This window comes from Caretta caretta, chromosome 5 (assembly GCF_965140235.1).
Source record: "Caretta caretta isolate rCarCar2 chromosome 5, rCarCar1.hap1, whole genome shotgun sequence".
Taxonomy (NCBI): domain Eukaryota; kingdom Metazoa; phylum Chordata; order Testudines; family Cheloniidae; genus Caretta; species Caretta caretta.
In genome coordinates, this window is record NC_134210.1 from 71,692,059 (window position 1) to 71,709,087 (window position 17,029).

Sequence of the window (17,029 nt, forward strand, 5' to 3'; positions counted from 1 at the left end):
TAGACAGTAATACTCAGTGAAATATAAAATATGGTGTTTTGATGTTTCATTTTCTAGGCCACAGATTTTTCTGACATTCTGAACTGTGCTAACAGAAAGTGAAAAAATTCTTAATTTGCTTTATGTGAGTTATATTTTTAATGGTATTTAAATGATTTGAAGGTTGAAGGAGCACTGATAAGATTCAAGTAATACATTTGCATATATAGCATAATATCGCTTATCTAAATTACTGCAAACACTCATTAAAAATGAAAGAATTATAAAAATCATTTATTTTTGCCATTTATTATGTTTATTTTTTGCATTTCACTCAGCATGGACAATGAAACTAGATGGGCTTATTTATAATCATTTATGTGTCATATTTTTAGCACAGTGTTGTGTTTGGGTTGAAAAAGCTCAAGGGCAATGTTTCCATTTCCATGTTTCAGTGTTTTAATAACTAGATTCATTATTGATATCCCCCCCCCCCAATAAAAACTTAACTTTGTACTTAGACTGCTTAACTATCCCTTTTAAGATACTTTATACAGGATAAACATATTACTCCAAATGATATCTGGACACACTGAATAATGGGTGATTCTTTTTAAATCTTGATTAAATACTGTAAATAAAGCTTTTCCTTGTCTTTCATATGTGTTTTGCCTCTTTAGATTATAAGTGCCTAAGGACAGAGACCATGTAAAATAGTGTTCTTCATGTCTAAATAAATAACAGTAAAGCACTTACGAGCTGTAGAAAAGATCTACATCGCAAATATCATAGGCAATGCCACATTGTATTTGCCACTAATAAATACTTAAGGATATACAATCATCCCACAAAGATTTTGGATATAAAGTTAGTTGTTATGAACTTTGTACGTTCTTGGGCTGCATTAGGGGAGCTTTGCCCCACTCGGCTGCTGAATAACTGCCCTAAAGCTGGTTTAGCTGGCTTGCAGGAATTGTCCTTATGCCCTGGCAAGTGCCCGTTGCCATAATGTCTTGGCAACTGGTGTAACTTAGCACATCCCAGGGAACCAACCTGGCTCAGAGCACACAGGAATAAGGAAGCACAAAGCTGAGAACTCCTCAGATGCAGCAGAGGATCTGGCACACTGTTTGTATTTCCTTTTAGGGAACAGAGCACTTACTAAACTATATTGTAAATAAAATTACTAGTGTGCTTAGATATTATACAGTGAGGAGTGTGCCACAAAAACCTGGACAGAAAAGAATAAAATAGAATTGTGCTCTGATGCAAGTTGAGAATAGAAGCAATTATCTTTTCAAAAGAGCGGACACAGTAGGCCAAAAAGAAATCAAAGCACATGACTGCAATTGAGCTGCCTTGTAATAGCAAGGAGCACAGCTGCACCAGGGTTTCTGGGAACTTCAGCCTCCAACATTTTTGGTGCCATGATTCCAAATGCCATTGCTGCTGATTCACATCCAGCTTCTCATCTGGAAGTCTGCCATGCAGTTAAGCAGAAAAGAAACGGTGAGCTGTTGGGCACAGAGAGTGGGGAGAGGCATGGCCTGCCCACCCAAAAGAAAAAGAAGTTTGTTTGATCTATTTCTGGATTGAAATGATCCATAATCATAAAAATATTCGATGTTTCACTTTACAGTTTAAACTCAATACTGTTCTGTAGCCAGAGATATAACTGACAAAGGATTGTAAGATCCAAAGTGTCCCAAACTTTTTTAGGCAAACAAGTTTTCTACAGTGTTGTGCACTGTTTACACAACTGTCTTTGCCAGTTTAGGCCCAAATATTCAAACAGGGAAGTCTAAAGTTAGGCAACTAACTCTGTAGTTTGGTATCTAAATAAGAATGACCTGTTTTTCAGTGGTGAGTATTGCAGTTATTTTATTTTGCATAAATGAAATGCTTCTGAAGAAGGTTTTTGACAGTTGAAGGTCATTGTGCATTGTACATGCTGTACATCTGTTGTTCTGACCCTTCTCCTTATGGGAGAATGAGCGACTTCCGTTAGTCCTGTGGCAATATTGATGCTAGGCTGATGTGTTTTCTTTTGTGCAGCATGTTTGTGGCATGATTTCAGTCAATACATTCTGGGAAGGGGGAAGAAAACAGGGTTTTTTTATTTTTATATATATGTGTGTGTGTGTGTGTGTGTGTACATTTTCTCTCTCTCACACACACACAAAATATATATATAAAATATAGCTGACAAATTGTTTTAATACAAAATCTTGGGAAATGCAGTTTTTTTATATAAAGCATAAATAAGATCAGCGATCTTCTTTCATTTTCCTGTAAAATAATAAGTTACACTATCTCCTTAATATAAGAAATTAGAGTATGATTGATAGGAAAGAATAAAAGATTCTTAAAGGAGATTTGCTACATGCAGGTCACAAGTTATTAGTGTAAACCTCAGATCTGTGGTTTGTGTATTGAAGAGGAACACAGGCAGTTTTGCATTTTGGAACCTACTTTTCTGGATTCCTATGATCATTTTGTTGTCCGTTATTCTCTTATAACAAAATTTGTTTCCCCGTCTCAAGACCTGCCACAAATCTGCCCTGGAGTACACTTCAGACCTTGTCTCTTATATCCAGCTTTACCCCTTCCCCTCTAATGCAAGTTATATCGGGGCAGATCCTTAGCTATTGTAAATTATTATCATTGTTCCATGAAAGTTAATGGACAATTTACACCAGCAGAAGATCTGCCTTGTATTCTTTTATAAAGACGTATCCAGAAATCCCATCCCACATTAGAGAGGCACATAGTAATTAACAAATATGAGGCCCCTTGTCTATAGTCAGTGTTGCACTGGTTTAATGAAAATTGTGATTTTTTTTTTTACCCACTTAATTTACTTGGTACAAAACACAATGTGGATATTCTTAATCCAATTTAGACCTGGTTTATATTGCTTTATCTTAATTTGGTAAGGAATCGATTTAAGGTAAATCAATATAAATCTGGTTTAAGTCGAGTGTCCACACTATGTTTTGCACCAGTTTATTGAAATCATTTTCAAATTACAGCTTTATTTAAACTGGTCTAACTTTGAATATAGAACAGAAGACCATGGGCATAGGTGGAACACTTAACTATTTGGAGTAGAAGCATAGACATGAGCAGTAGTAATAATGTGTAGGAGAGTCACCTATTCTATGAAATTCTCTTTCAGTTCACATGATAAGCATTACAAACATACGGTGTTAATGAGTCACTGTGACAATATTTGTAGCAGTAGATAGAGAATAGTTTACCAGAGCCTGCAACTGGAGCAGACAGAATAAGTGCAAGAACCATATATAAGCACCCACAACAAAGCCGGATAGCATTGAAATGTTGCAATTGGTGAGGCATTGTTACATTTAGTAGTCAATGTGCAATTATGTTTTTTCCAGATTATCTCTAGGACAACTGTATTCTACTTTATTGCAAAATCTAACCCTTGATGCAGTGACACCCGTTTATAGCTGTGTCATTCCTAATGCATTAACTCTGCACAATTCTAGATGGAGTTAAATTTTAAAAGGATTTAGCTTTGATTTGAAGAAACCTTGTTTTTCTTGTCATATTGGATGCTATTAGCATATTTCCTCTTTAATTATGCTGGTTACAAGAGCTTCAACTGGTCTTGCTGAAATGAAGTCCTTAGCCCCCTGAGAACTACAGGATTTTCCCCCCACTGTTTACATTTGAGATTTCATTTGATATTCAGAAAAGGAAGTATTCTCCTGCATTATGCATGACTTAGCTCATATGGAGGCTCAGTAAACTAGCTGTCACATGCAACTACACTATAGCAATTAAGGGTCATTTTCATCCACTATTTAATCATTGTGTCCACAGTTATAAGCAGCAACATGTCAGATCTCTAACAAATAGGAAACTACAAAATGTTACTACTTGGTGCATTTTGTGCAAGGGCAGGAAAGAACCTGAAGATGAGAAGCTGAGGTGGTTTTACACTGCTGAGCCGATGTAAACTGAGCTGGTGCTTCCTGCTGGATCACTGTCAGGGATTGAAGTGAGCTGTAGCTCACGAAAGCTTATGCTCAAATAAAAATTGGTTAGTCTCTAAGGTGCCACAAGTACTCCTTTTCTTTTTGCGAATACAGACTAACATGGCTGTTACTCTGAAACCTGTCAGGGATTGTTTCCTGAATTGTGTTCAAAGCATTGGTAATGGGGGAAAGGAGAAAATAAGAGTGCTCTTAGAGGCCAGATTCTGAAAGGTTCTGAGTGTGCAACCTCCCTCTGAAGTCAGTGAGGATCGAGGTTGTTCTGCACCTTGCAGGGTTGGGCCCTCTCAGATGATAGTAAAATGGACCAATTTTATGCCTTAGTATTTCAATTCCAGTTAACATTACTAATGATTTACTATAAGTGTTCCAGTAAGTTTAGACGAGGGAGAAGCACCAGGGCAGAAAATAAGAAAAAGACAGAGAAGGTGGCAGAACAGTGATGAGCCACCATATCAACAGGAATTGGATTTTGACCTCGTTGGTATTACTGAAACCTCGTGGGCAGATTTCCATGATTGGAATGTTAAAATCACTGGTTATAACCTATATGGGAAACATCAACGGGTAAAAGGAGAGGAGGAGTGACACTCTGTCAAAAACAACATTATCTGTTTCCAAGTCACTGACAACTCAGAGGAAAATGATCTTGAATGCTTATGGTCAGTGTCCTAATAGATACAGCACAAAATGAGGCACCTGCTGGTGTCTGGTACAGAACACCAAATCACCCCAGAGAACAGGGTGACCTGCTCCTTAAGTATTCATCTATCATGTATAGGAAAAAGAGCTGTGGGACTTCAATCCAAGTGACGTGCTGCAGATCTCATGCTGCTAGTATTAAAATGTCCTTGGAATTTCTGAATATTATAGATGGCAGTTTATTAACTTAGGGGGGGAGGGATAGCTCAGTGATTTGAGCATTGGCCTGCTAAACCCAGGGTTGTGAGTTCAATTCTTGAGGGGGCCATTTAGGGATCTGGGGCAAAAACTGGGGGGATTGGTCCTGCTTTGAGCAGGGGGTTGGACTAGATGACCTCCTGAGGTCCCTTCCAACCCTGATAGTCTATGATTCTATGAACTCAAAAAGTGTGGCATCCAACATGGAATTCTCCTGTATTTGACTTCCTCTTAACAGATAAAGAAACCACAGAACTAAAAATTAGTGGTAGCTTATGTACAGATGATAATGGCTTGAACACATTTATGTTCAAACAGAATAAAGCACAAACCAGTAATATATACACTTTGTGCTTTAAAAGGGCCAATTTCACAAAGCTGAGAACAAATATGAGCCAAGTCAACTGGGAGAAAGAATTTTAAAAGAAAAGTGAGAATGATAATGTGTAACTGTTTAAGAACATTCTATTCGAAGCCCAGAGTGCCACAATTGTGAAAGAAGCCTATAATGGTTAAAAAAGCAACCAACAAACCTGGTTTAGAAGGGAATGAAATAAATATTGTGACTGTGTCCCCCCATAAGGCTTTATGGAAATATGCTTATGAATGCATATATGACATAACTGGAATATGTTTTTTTATGCTACATATGTCATGTAACATATCTCTGTAAAGGTTATGATCTACTGAATACATTTCTCGTATTTGTCTGCATGTATCATTTTTGTACTTGAAGTTAAGAATATTGGCTGTATACTTGCTTGATTTCTAAGTAAGCTTTGTAAGGCATTCGGTCAGCTTCTTTAGAAAGAAATTTGCTAAGTTAAGTGTCCAATCAAGAAGCTGCTTCAGGAACAATGGATCTTCGAATGCTTCAATCCATATAAGAAGTCTACTTGAGGACGTTCAAGGTAGCATGTGAACCATGGCTGTTATCTGTAGTTCTGAGTCATGCATAGACATGTGACTTGCCCATGTGACTCCAAAACTCCATCTTGGAGCTGAACTTTGCATAGGAGAGAGGAGGGGGTCTCCACCCACAAGAGAAAGTCTATTTAAGCCCATGGGAGACCCCTCCATTTTGTCTTCAGATGGCTAAAGAGAGAGCCTCTCCACCCCCAAGGATACCTGAAAGAAACTGGAACAAAGGACAGTAACTACAGTGGGTGTGAGTGATTGCTGGACCCCGACTAGAAGGAGACTAGTCTGTAAAAGAAAGCTTACTGGAACTGGTGAGGTTTTATCTTTATTCAGTTTGATTAGACATAGACTTGCGTGTTCTATTTTATTTTGCTTGGTAATTCACTTTGTTCTGTCTGTTACTACTTGGAACCACTTAAATCCTACTTTCTGTATTTAATAAAATCACTTTTTACTTATTAATTAACCCAGAGTATGTATTAATACCTGCCGGGGGAGGGGGAGAACAGCTGTGGATATCTCTCTGTCAGTGTTATAGAGGGTGTACAATTTATGAGTTTACCTTGTATAAGCTTTATACAGGGTAAAACTGATTTATTTAGGGTTTGGACCCCATTGGGAGTTGGGCATCTGAGTGTCAAGGATAGGAACACTTCCTTAAGTTGCTTTGCGTTAAGCAGACAGCTGTTAGGGGACATGGTTCAGACCTAAGTCTGGGTTTGCAGCAGGCTAACGGGTCTGCTCAAACCAGGCAGGGCACTGAAGTCCTAAGCTGACAGGGCAGGAAAGCAGGAGCAGAAGTAGTCTTTGCACTTCAGTTGACAACCCCCAGGGGGTTTCTGTGATCCAACCCATCACAGTGGCATAGTCGAGGAGGGTCTGTGCACAGCTGATTGCTTTGAGATACTGGTAGTGATTTTAAGTGAGTTTTAAGTGTGGTGGCTGGAGAACAGACAAAGTGGTTACTGGTTTGTTATTTTCTGTTTGCTTATTTCAGGTAAGGGAAATAAGGACAGAAAAGGAAGCAAAATAAGTAAGAGTGAAGATCAGAGGAAGCTAGAACTGAACAGGTTGCAAATTACCCAGAAAGTCTGAACACTGGGCGCTGGGAAAGTCTCTGTTAACTAAGAAGCCCCTGAGATGAGTGCATCCCAGTTTCAGTAAACTGCAGAGGGGGCGTGGCCCAGCACAAGAACGCAGGAAAATGACTATCAGTAAAGCAGCTCATAAACTAGAGCTGGCTCGACTGGAAGCAAAAGAGAAAGAAAATGAACACAAGAGATGGATGGAATTAAGACAATTAGAAATTAATGCAGAGGAGACTGCCCACAAGAGAGCTGTGGAGGCAGAAACAGCCAGGGAGGAAGCTGCCCACAAGAGAGCTACGGAGGCAGAAGAGGCTGCCCACAAGAGAGCTACGGAGGCAGAAGAGGCTGCCCACAAGAGAGCTGTGGAGGCAGAAGAGGCTGCCCACAAGAGAGCTATGGAGGCAGAAACAGCCAGGGAGGAGGCTGCCCACAAAAGAGCTAGGGAGGCCCAGAAGCATGAACTGGCTGTTATGGAGTTGAAGAGACAAAACCCTTCAGCTGCTGGCTCCATGTCCTGAAAAATCCACAAATGGGAGCGACTATGTCCCCAGTATGATGAATCCAGCAATACTGCTGAATATTTCATCACCTTTGAGAGACTGTGCACCCTCTGTGCAATCCCTGAAGACCAAAAGATGACCACATTGATAGCAAAATTGACTGGCAGAGCTCTGGACATATTCTATAAGATGCCTATTGATGATGCTTCAAACTATGGTAAATTTAAGGAACTGGTTCTGAAACCTACAGGGTTAAATTCAGGAGTCTTAAGAGGGGATCTGGAATGAGTAATGTGGCTAATGTAAATGAAATGAGAAATATGATAGATAAGTTGGTGAGGGGGAAAGGTGTTACAAGCTTTGAAGGAATGTGTGATTTGGTTACTCAGGAACAGTTCCTAAATATGTGCAGTGATGATGTAAAACAGTATTTGTGGGACAAAAAGGCGGATGCAGTGGGTGAATTAGCTGGGTTTGCAGACTCCTATGAGCAAGCGCAAGCTGCCATTAAACACAAACCACTGGCCAAGGGGGACAGGATTGGGGGAAAGCAGAACCACCATTTTACCCCTGGGAAAAAGGAGGCTGGGCGTTCACCTTCCCATTTCCCTGTTACTCATCCCAAGTCTCCTGTATATGCAGAGGAGCCCAAGAGGTGCTACCATTGTAAGTCCACTGAGCACCTGAGGAATAAGTGTCCCTTGCTGAGTGGGAACTGGCAGCAAGTAACACATGAAGCTGCTACTTCTCAGAGCCAGACTGAGGCCTCTTTCTACACAGGATTTGTAAAACTTGCTTTCACACAACCAATCAGTGAGCATATGGATGCTGTTAAAATCAATGGTGAAGTGCTTCTTGGATTAAGGGACACAAGTGCTGAGATTTCTGTGGTCAGGAGGGACCTGATCCAGGAGGAGGATTTGTTGCCAGGTAAAATGGCAGAATTAGAACTGGTGGGAGGTAACAAAGTCCTTGCACCTTTAGCTAAAGTACACATGCAAACTGAGGATTTGCAGGCTGAACTGACTGTTGCAACGGTGGCATACAATTTTGCACCGTTTCTACTGGGGAATGATTTCTTTAATGTGGCAGAATCTGTCCCAGGGTTGGTTAGCAGTGAGAAGGACTCTTGTGCTAAAAGCCCTGGTGGGAGGGAGGATGAGGCAGGGCAGTAAAGTCACATGGACTGCTGGGGGAATAGCAGAGTGTCTCTTAGATTCCTATGTAGCGGTAAAGACTGCAGCTTTGGAGGCAGGGATGGTTGTAGCCAGTTCCTGTAGCCCCAGGGTTCAAGGCAAGTTCCAGAGGGAGGGGCTGGATGAAGCCAGCTCCTGTCCCGTGATCATCTCCCCAGGGAAGGGGAATGTACCACCTTGTAACAGGGGGGCCACCCCAGCAGCCAGGCCTGCCCTAGGGTGCACAGAGACATGTGTCCCAAAGGTGGAATTTGGGGTCCTGGTAACTGCTGTGGTGGGAACAGACCCCAAGGACTCTGTAGCAGGAAGCAAGCCCAACCTGAGTGAAAAGGGGAGAATTTTGCTGGCCAGTGAAGGGTCTGTCATAGCTGGTAGCTGTGAGCCCACAGCTGGACCAGGGTCACCTTCCCTTTTTGGGGACACAGGAGTGTCTGACCCAGAGGGGAGCCCAGAGAGGGAAGCCCAGATGGAAGGTGAGGGGGGCTGGAGAGTCCGCCCACCTTTTGTAGGGAGGATCTTTTCCAGGAGGAGGGTGAAAAGTCTGCATTTAAAAGCCAGACCCCTCTACTGTGGATCAGGTTTTAAGGGAAAACTGAGGGTCAGATCTCCTGGAAGGGGGGTGTCCATCCAGATGACCTTTTGAGAACAGAAAGTGGGGTGTCCAAAGGGGTTTTACCAATCCAAGGCACTCCATTGAAAGATGTTGTTCTTGCTACACTTGTAAGAGATAAAACTGTCTCTCCAAGACAGGAGGGGGAAAATCTCTGCATGGGTGAAACTTCGCAAGGGAGTGGAGTGCAGCCCAGAGAAATTCCAGAGGGAGGGGCCGAGGGCAGGCATGGTTGCAGCACACCCTTTCCTTGCCAAAGCCCCAAACACCTGCCTGAATTGAAAGCCTTCTTCAAAGAGGCAGAAGAGTCTGCATCAGAGTGCCTACCAGGGGGCACAAAGAACTGGAAAATACAGTAGACACTAAACAAGCTAAATTGTGTGAACAAAGCCTGTCCACCGTAGATTTGCTGTTAATCTTGTGTCTTTTACTATTTCATCTATGGGTCAAGACAAAAAGAAGTTAATACTAGTGTTTAACCCTTTAAAGATGTGGGACATACCTGATTTGTGGAAGAAATTGTTGTACATGCTAGGGATGGTGACAAGACAGCTCCACAAGCATGTTCCTTTTCAGCCTATACCTGTAAACAGAATGGAAGCTTGGCACAGCAGCAAAAGCATAACATGCCCTTGCTGCTGTGTAGAGAGGGAAACTGAGGCACACTGCCTCATGGCATTGGTGGCTAAATGCCAAGACACCTACACTTTAACAGATATTGCTGTCTGCATACTGTTAGCAATACCACTCCCCAACTTGTGTTCAGGCATCTGGGCTCCAGGAACCCCAAAACTGGCTAGAACACTTATGAATGACATCATATGGTCTAAAGGTACTGAAAAGGAGTGTGATCAAAGACAAATGGAGATTCTACATGTACTGCCTCTGTCACGGACAGTGTCCAAGTCTCTGGCAGTAAGTTCAGGAGGAGGGTGTGACGGTGCTCCCATAAGTCTTTATGGAAATATGCTTATGAATGTATATATGACATAACTGGAATATGTTTTATGCAACATATGCCATGTAACATATCTCTGTAAAGGTGGTGATCTACTGAATACATCCCTCCTATTTATATGTATGTATCATTTTTGTACTTGAAGTTATGAATATTGGCTGTATACTTGCTTGATTTCTAAGTAAGCTTTGTAAGGCATTTGGTCAGCTTCTTTAGAAAGAAATTTGCTAAGTTAAGTGTCCAATCAAGAAGCTGCTTCAGGAACAATGGATCTTCGAATGCTTCAATCCATATAAGAAGTCTACTTGAGGACGTTCAAGGTAGCATGTGAACCATGGCTGCTACCTGTAGTTCTGAGTCATGCATGGACATGTGACTTGCCCATGTGACTCCAAAACTCCATCTTGGAGCTGAACTTTGCATAGGAGAGAGGAGGGGGTCTCCACCCACAAGAGAAAGTCTATTTAAGCCCATGGGAGACCCCTCCATTTTGTCTTCAGATGGCTAAAGAGGGAGCCTCTCCACCCCCAAGGATACCTGAAAGAAACTGGAACAAAGGACAGTAACTACAGTGGGTGTGAGTGATTGCTGGACCCCGACTAGAAGGAGACTAGTCTGTAAAAGAAAGCTTACTGGAACTGGTGAGGTTTTATCTTTATTCAGTTTGATTAGACAAAGACTTGCATGTTCTATTTTATTTTGCTTGGTAATTCACTTTGTTCTGTCTGTTACTACTTGGAACCACTTAAATCCTACTTTCTGTATTTAATAAAATCACTTTTTACTTATTAATTAACCCAGAGTATGTATTAATACCTGCCGGGGGGGATGGGGAGGAGGAACAGCTGTGGATATCTCTCTGTCAGTGTTATGGAGGGCGTACAATTTATGAATTTACCTTGTATAAGCTTTATACGGGGTAAAACTGATTCATTTAGGGTTTGGACCCCATTGGAAGTTGGGCATCTGAGTGTCAAGGACAGGAAAACTTCCTAAGTTGCTTTCAATTAAGCCTACAGTTGTTAGGGGACGTGGTTCAGACCTGAGTCTGGGTTTGCAGCAGGCTAGCGGGTCTGGCTCAAACCAGGCACGGCACTGAAGTCCTAAACTGACAGGGCAGGAAAGCAGGAGCAGAAGTAGTCTTGGCACATCAGTTGGCAACCCCTAGGGGGTTTCTGTGATCCAATTCGTCACAAATATATCAATTATATCAGATTTATTATATTATATATAAACACATACACACGTAATGGAAGAAAGGAAAAGTTGATACTAATGAATATAAATCAGAAGCTAGTAATTGTAAAAGGACACAAGAGAACTTGTGGCCAGCAGAGTTTGGTACAATAAGGAAGAGATTTAGCAACAAATAGAACCTAGCAATGATATTGGTTTATTACTGGATGGAAATTGTAGAATTGTTAATAATAATGCAGAAAAGGCAGAAGTGTTCAATAATTTTTTCTGCTCTGTGTTTGGGGGTAAAAACAGATGATGAAAGCATATCATATGATGATGAAATACTTTCAATTTCACCAGTAACTCAGGGGGATGTTAAACAGCAGCTACTAAAGTTAGACATTTTTAAATCAGCAGGTCCAGATGACTTGCACCCAAGAGTTTTAAAAAAGTAGGCTGAAGAAATCTCTAGATGATTTTTAATAAGTCTTGGATCACTGAGGAAGTTCCAGAAGAAAGCTAATATTGTGCCACTATTTTAGAAGGGTAAACAGGACAATGTGGATAATTACAGGCCTGCCAGTCTGACACTGATCCTGGGCAAAACAATGGAACGGCTGATATGGGTCTCAATTAATTAAAAAAATTAAACAGTTATATAATTAATACTAGTCAACATGGCTATATGGGAAACAGATCCTGTCAAACATTTTGATATCTCTTTATTATGAGATTACAGGTTTGCTTGAATAAAGGTAATAGTGTTGATATAATATACTTCTGTAAGGCCTTTGACATACCACCACACAAAACTTTGATTAAGAAACTAGAATGATACAAAATCAACATGGAACACATTAAATGGATTAAAAATTGCCTAACTCACAGGTCTCAAAGTGTAAATGTAAACTGGGAGTCATCATTAACTGGGGTCCCACTCGGACTTGTTCTTTGCTCTGCACTAGTTAACATGTTTATCAATGACCTGGCAGAAAACACAAAATCACTCCTGATAAAGTTTGCGGATGACACTTAAACTCCCTCAAGGCTGGCGTGAAATCAGACCAATGATCACAGAACCATTACCAACTCCCTGACATTCACTTGCCCTGTCCACCCCCAATACTGTATCAGTAGAGACTAGCACAGCAGAAAGAAAAGAAGTGCTAGGTTTCAGAGTAACAGCCGTGTTAGTCTGTATTTGCAACAAGAAAAGGAGTACTTGTGGCACCTTAGAGACTAACCAATTTATTTGAGCATAAGCTTTCCTGAGCTACAGCTCACTTCATCGGATGCATACTGTGGAAAATACAGAAGATGTTTGTTTTTATACACACAAACCATGAAAAAATGGGTGATTATCACTACAAAAGGTTTTCTCTCCCCCACCCCACTCTCCTGCTGGTAATAGGTTATGTAAAGTGATCACTCTCCTTACAATGTGTATGATAATCAAGGTGGGCCATTTCCAGCACAAATCCAGGGTTTAACAAGAACGTCTGAGGAAGGGGAGAGAGGGGTAGGAAAAAACAAGGGGAATTGGGTTACCTTGCATAATGACTTAGCCACTCCCAGTCTCTATTCAAGCCTAAGTTAATTGTATCCAATTTGCAAATGAATTCCAATTCAGCAGTCTCGCTGGAATCTGGATTTGAAGTTTTTCTGTTGTAATATCGCAACTTTCATGTCTGTAATCGCGTGACCAGAGAGCTTGAAGTGTTCTCCGACTGGTTTATGAATGTTATAATTCTTGACATCTGATTTGTGTCCATTTATTCTTTTACGTAGAGACTGTCCAGTTTGTCCAATGTACATGGCAGAGGGGCATTGCTGGCACATGATGGCATAGATCACATTGGTAGATGTGCAGGTGAACGAGCCTCTGATAGTGTGGCTGATGTTATTAGGCCCTGTGATGGTGTCCCCTGAATAGATATGTGGGCACAGTTGGCAACGGGCTTTGTTGCAAGGATAGGTTCCTGGGTTAGTGGTTCTGTTGTGTGGTATGTGGTTGCTGGTGAGTATTTGCTTCAGGTTGGGGGGCTGTCTGTAGGCAAGGACTGGCCTGTCTCCCAAGATTTGTGAGAGTGTTGGGTCATCCTTCAGGATAGGTTGTAGATCCTTGATAATGCGTTGGAGAGGTTTTAGTTGGGGGCTGAAGGTGACGGCTAGTGGCGTTCTGTTATTTTCTTTGTTAGGCTTGTCCTGTAGTAGGTGACTTCTGGGAACTCTTCTGGCTCTATCAGTCTGTTTCTTCACTTCTGCAGGTGGATACTGTAGTTGTAAGAATGCTTGATAGAGATCTTGTAGGTGTTTGTCTCTGTCTGAGGGGTTGGAGCAAATGCGGTTGTATCGCAGAGCTTGGCTGTAGACAACGGATCGTGTGGTGTGGTCAGGGTGAAAGCTAGAGGCATGTAGGTAGGAATAGCAGTCAGAAGGTTTCCAGTATAGGGTGGTGTTTATGTGACCATCGTTTATTAGCACTGTAGTGTCCAGGAAGTGGATCTCTTGTGTGGACTGGACCAGGCTGAGGTTGATGGTGGGATGGCCATAAACCTTCTGTATGTCAATGGGTGCATGATTGCTATTATTTTTTATTTATATCCCAGTAGTGCCCATGATTTGCTAAGAAGACAAGCCATATACAAAAGTTGGGAACAAAGATACAGCCAAAACATGTACATTTTATGTGCATTAAATATATTGTTTTGTTTTATAAATAAATATCAGTTGCCTCTGGTCTTCAGACTTGCTGTTATTAGTTACCTAATTTCTACTACATGTCTTGGTAGCTCTCGATAGGGCTCTGACCTTACAGACCAATTGAGTGAGGGCATTCCATGGGAAAAGGGCATCACTGAGGCCAGCACAAAGATGATGGTGGGAGAAGCAGACAAATGGGGTGAAGAGGTCAAGAGGTCAGCAGTCCACTCCTTCCCACCTACTTAAATACAGCACTCAAAGATTTTACTGCTGTAGTCTAACCCACCTCTGCCAGCCTTGGGCATGAATACCGTTCTAAGAATATTCTTAGGCTGGTGTCTCTGTGCTAGCTGTATAACACAATGCAGCCGCTCCACCCACAGGCAAGCCGCTACTTTTTCAGAACATTAGTTCCTTGAGCTTTAATGCATCTCACTCATTTTAAAAAACAGGATAGCATGCAAAATATTTGTTTTTCAAAACTAAGATACTGGAGTTTACTGTGTATTTAACTGATAGCACTGCTCTTCACTTTCTTCACAGTTCATTGTTTTCTTATCTTCATTTTGTGTTACCTGTCATATTTACCGACAACATGACAGCAGATACACTAATCCTCTGTAGCATCAGGACACTTATTGATTAGATGGGAGATTACTGTAAAATGATAAGCCTGATTACAGTGTAATGCAAACAAGAGGCAGTGTATTATATAACTGTCACTCATTTCTGTGTCTTTGCTTTTCATCTGAAATATTGTTGAATGTATCTCATCTGCAAATAGGATAATTATTCAGATAAATTACTGGAATGCATTGTACATACCAGATTTAAGTCCAACCGTTGTATACAATAATTGGGTGTTCTACAACTGGTTTCAGTAGGAGCAGGATTGTAATCAGTGGACCCAATTCAGAGACATATAAATTACGTAATGTTAAATAGGTGCAAGTGTATGAATAAGGTAGTCTAGCAAGTGGGTTTATGTGTGATACATCATGAAGTGGCAGGAAAGTGTACGTTTCTCTAAAGCTAAACTCACTTATTGGATTTATTGAATTTATTGAACTCTCTGATTGGACTTATTGAATTTGGCCCAAGCAATCCAGTGAAATAACTAGCTTTCAATCTCCTGGGTATGTGTGGTTGTTTTTTGTGGGTTTTTTTATTTTTTTGGTTCGTTTGTTTGGGTTTTTTTGGTCAATTTGTATTTTAATTTAACCTTAATTCAGCCCCCTTGTACATATGCATTGTAATACAGTCTGAAATTACATGATTACATACTATCTTTCCACAGGATCCCTGCCTCATTCAGTGCAGAGAATAGATGATGCTCATTTAAAGAGCAGCTATTCAGTGTTTTGCTTTATCCCCATTGTTCAGTGTGTGGCCCTAGGCTTATTTACCGCACAATGTTCAAACCGTGTTCTGAAGAGAGAATTATTAATTTCCTCCTGGGCTTTGCTATGTCGTTCATCGCTGTGGTACCTGAGTGCATCAAACATTAATGAATTTATCTTCATAACACCCAGAGGAGGTATGGGGATGATGTTATCACCATTTTACATGTGGGGAACTGAGCACAGAGAGATTAAGCTCAAAAGTACCCTCTAATATTGGATGCCCAATTTGAAATGCCAATGACCTGACTTTTCGGAGTATTTGTAGCATTTTTATAAAGCACTATATATGTTCAAAGCACAGCTCCATTGACTTCACTTGCAGGTATTAGTACTCAGTTCTTCTGCACATCAGACCCTAGGCTATCTCATCAGTCCCCAAAAACTGATGTGCACATAATTAGTGTCCAGTAAAAATTTTGGGTTAAATGACTTGCCCAGAATCACATAGGAACTCTCTGGCAGAGGCAGGGACAGAATCCATTTCTCCAGGGCAGCATTCAACTGCCTTAACTTAGAGAACCATCCTTTATCTTCCTGTAGTCCCCACCGTCATTCTCTATGCACCTTCCATCATCTGCAACAAACGAGGCAGTGGTCCTACAGGTAACAGCCTCCATCACAACACAACCCTGATTCTTCCCCAGAGTAGGTCCAATCTGTGCAATGAATGAGACAAATTCCATAGAAAAAATGGTATATAGTCATGTAATTAGACGGTATCATAATACATACTCCAAGGAGCCTGAATTAAGGTTACACAGTCAACCTTAACTGTGGTACTTCCTAACTTTTGAGTGCTTGACTGAATCTTAATGTTTCTAGTATTTTTAATGTGATTTATTAAGATTTTTAAAAAGCAAACTGAAAATACAGGAATTCCATCATAGCATCCGATTGACACCCACATGAGTCTTCATCAGAGTTGATACCTTTAGCCCCACTGCACAGGCTTTTGCCACTTGAGCTAATGGAGTTACTGGAATGGTGAGACTTGGGAATCTTGAGTTCTATTCTAGGCTTTGTAGGATATTGTGCTCTAGTGGACATAGACTCTTCTGCCCATCCCCCCACCTCAAGTGTGATTCCTTCTGCCTCATCCCCTCCAACCTGACCTTGTGTCATCCTGTCTTTTCCCCACACCTGGGGAAGTGATAGAATCATAGAATATCAGGATTGGAAAGGACCTCAGGAGGTCATCTAGTCCAACCCCCTGCTCAAAGCAGGACCGATCCCCAGTTAAATCATCCCAGCCAGGGCTTTGTCAAGCCTGACCTTTAAAACTTCTAAGGAAGGAGATTCCACCACCTCCCTAGGTAACGCATTCCAGTGTTTCACCACCCTCCTAGTGAAAAAGTTTTTCCTAATATCCAACCTAAATCTCCCCCACTGCAACTTGAGACCATTACTCCTTGTTCTGTCATCTGCTACCACTGAGAACAGTCTAGAGCCATCCTCTTTGGAACCCCCTTTCAGGTAGTTGAAAGCAGCTATCACTTCCCCCCTCATTCTTCTCTTCCATAGACTAAACATCCCCAGTTCCCTCAGCCTCTCCTCATAACTCATGTGTTCC

At 41.2% G+C, this 17,029-nt stretch overlaps 1 protein-coding gene and 1 long non-coding RNA gene across 3 annotated transcripts in view; both read left to right on the forward strand.

The window, feature by feature from the left end:
• CAMK4 (calcium/calmodulin dependent protein kinase IV) overlaps positions 1-17,029 on the forward strand; it is a 301,585-nt gene that overhangs the window by 263,406 nt on the left and 21,150 nt on the right. The window lies entirely within an intron of this gene.
• On the forward strand, positions 9-10,966 carry LOC142072154 (uncharacterized). The gene is made up of 2 exons (XR_012668489.1): positions 9-6,133; positions 6,820-10,966. It is a non-coding gene; the product is annotated as an uncharacterized LOC142072154 (long non-coding RNA).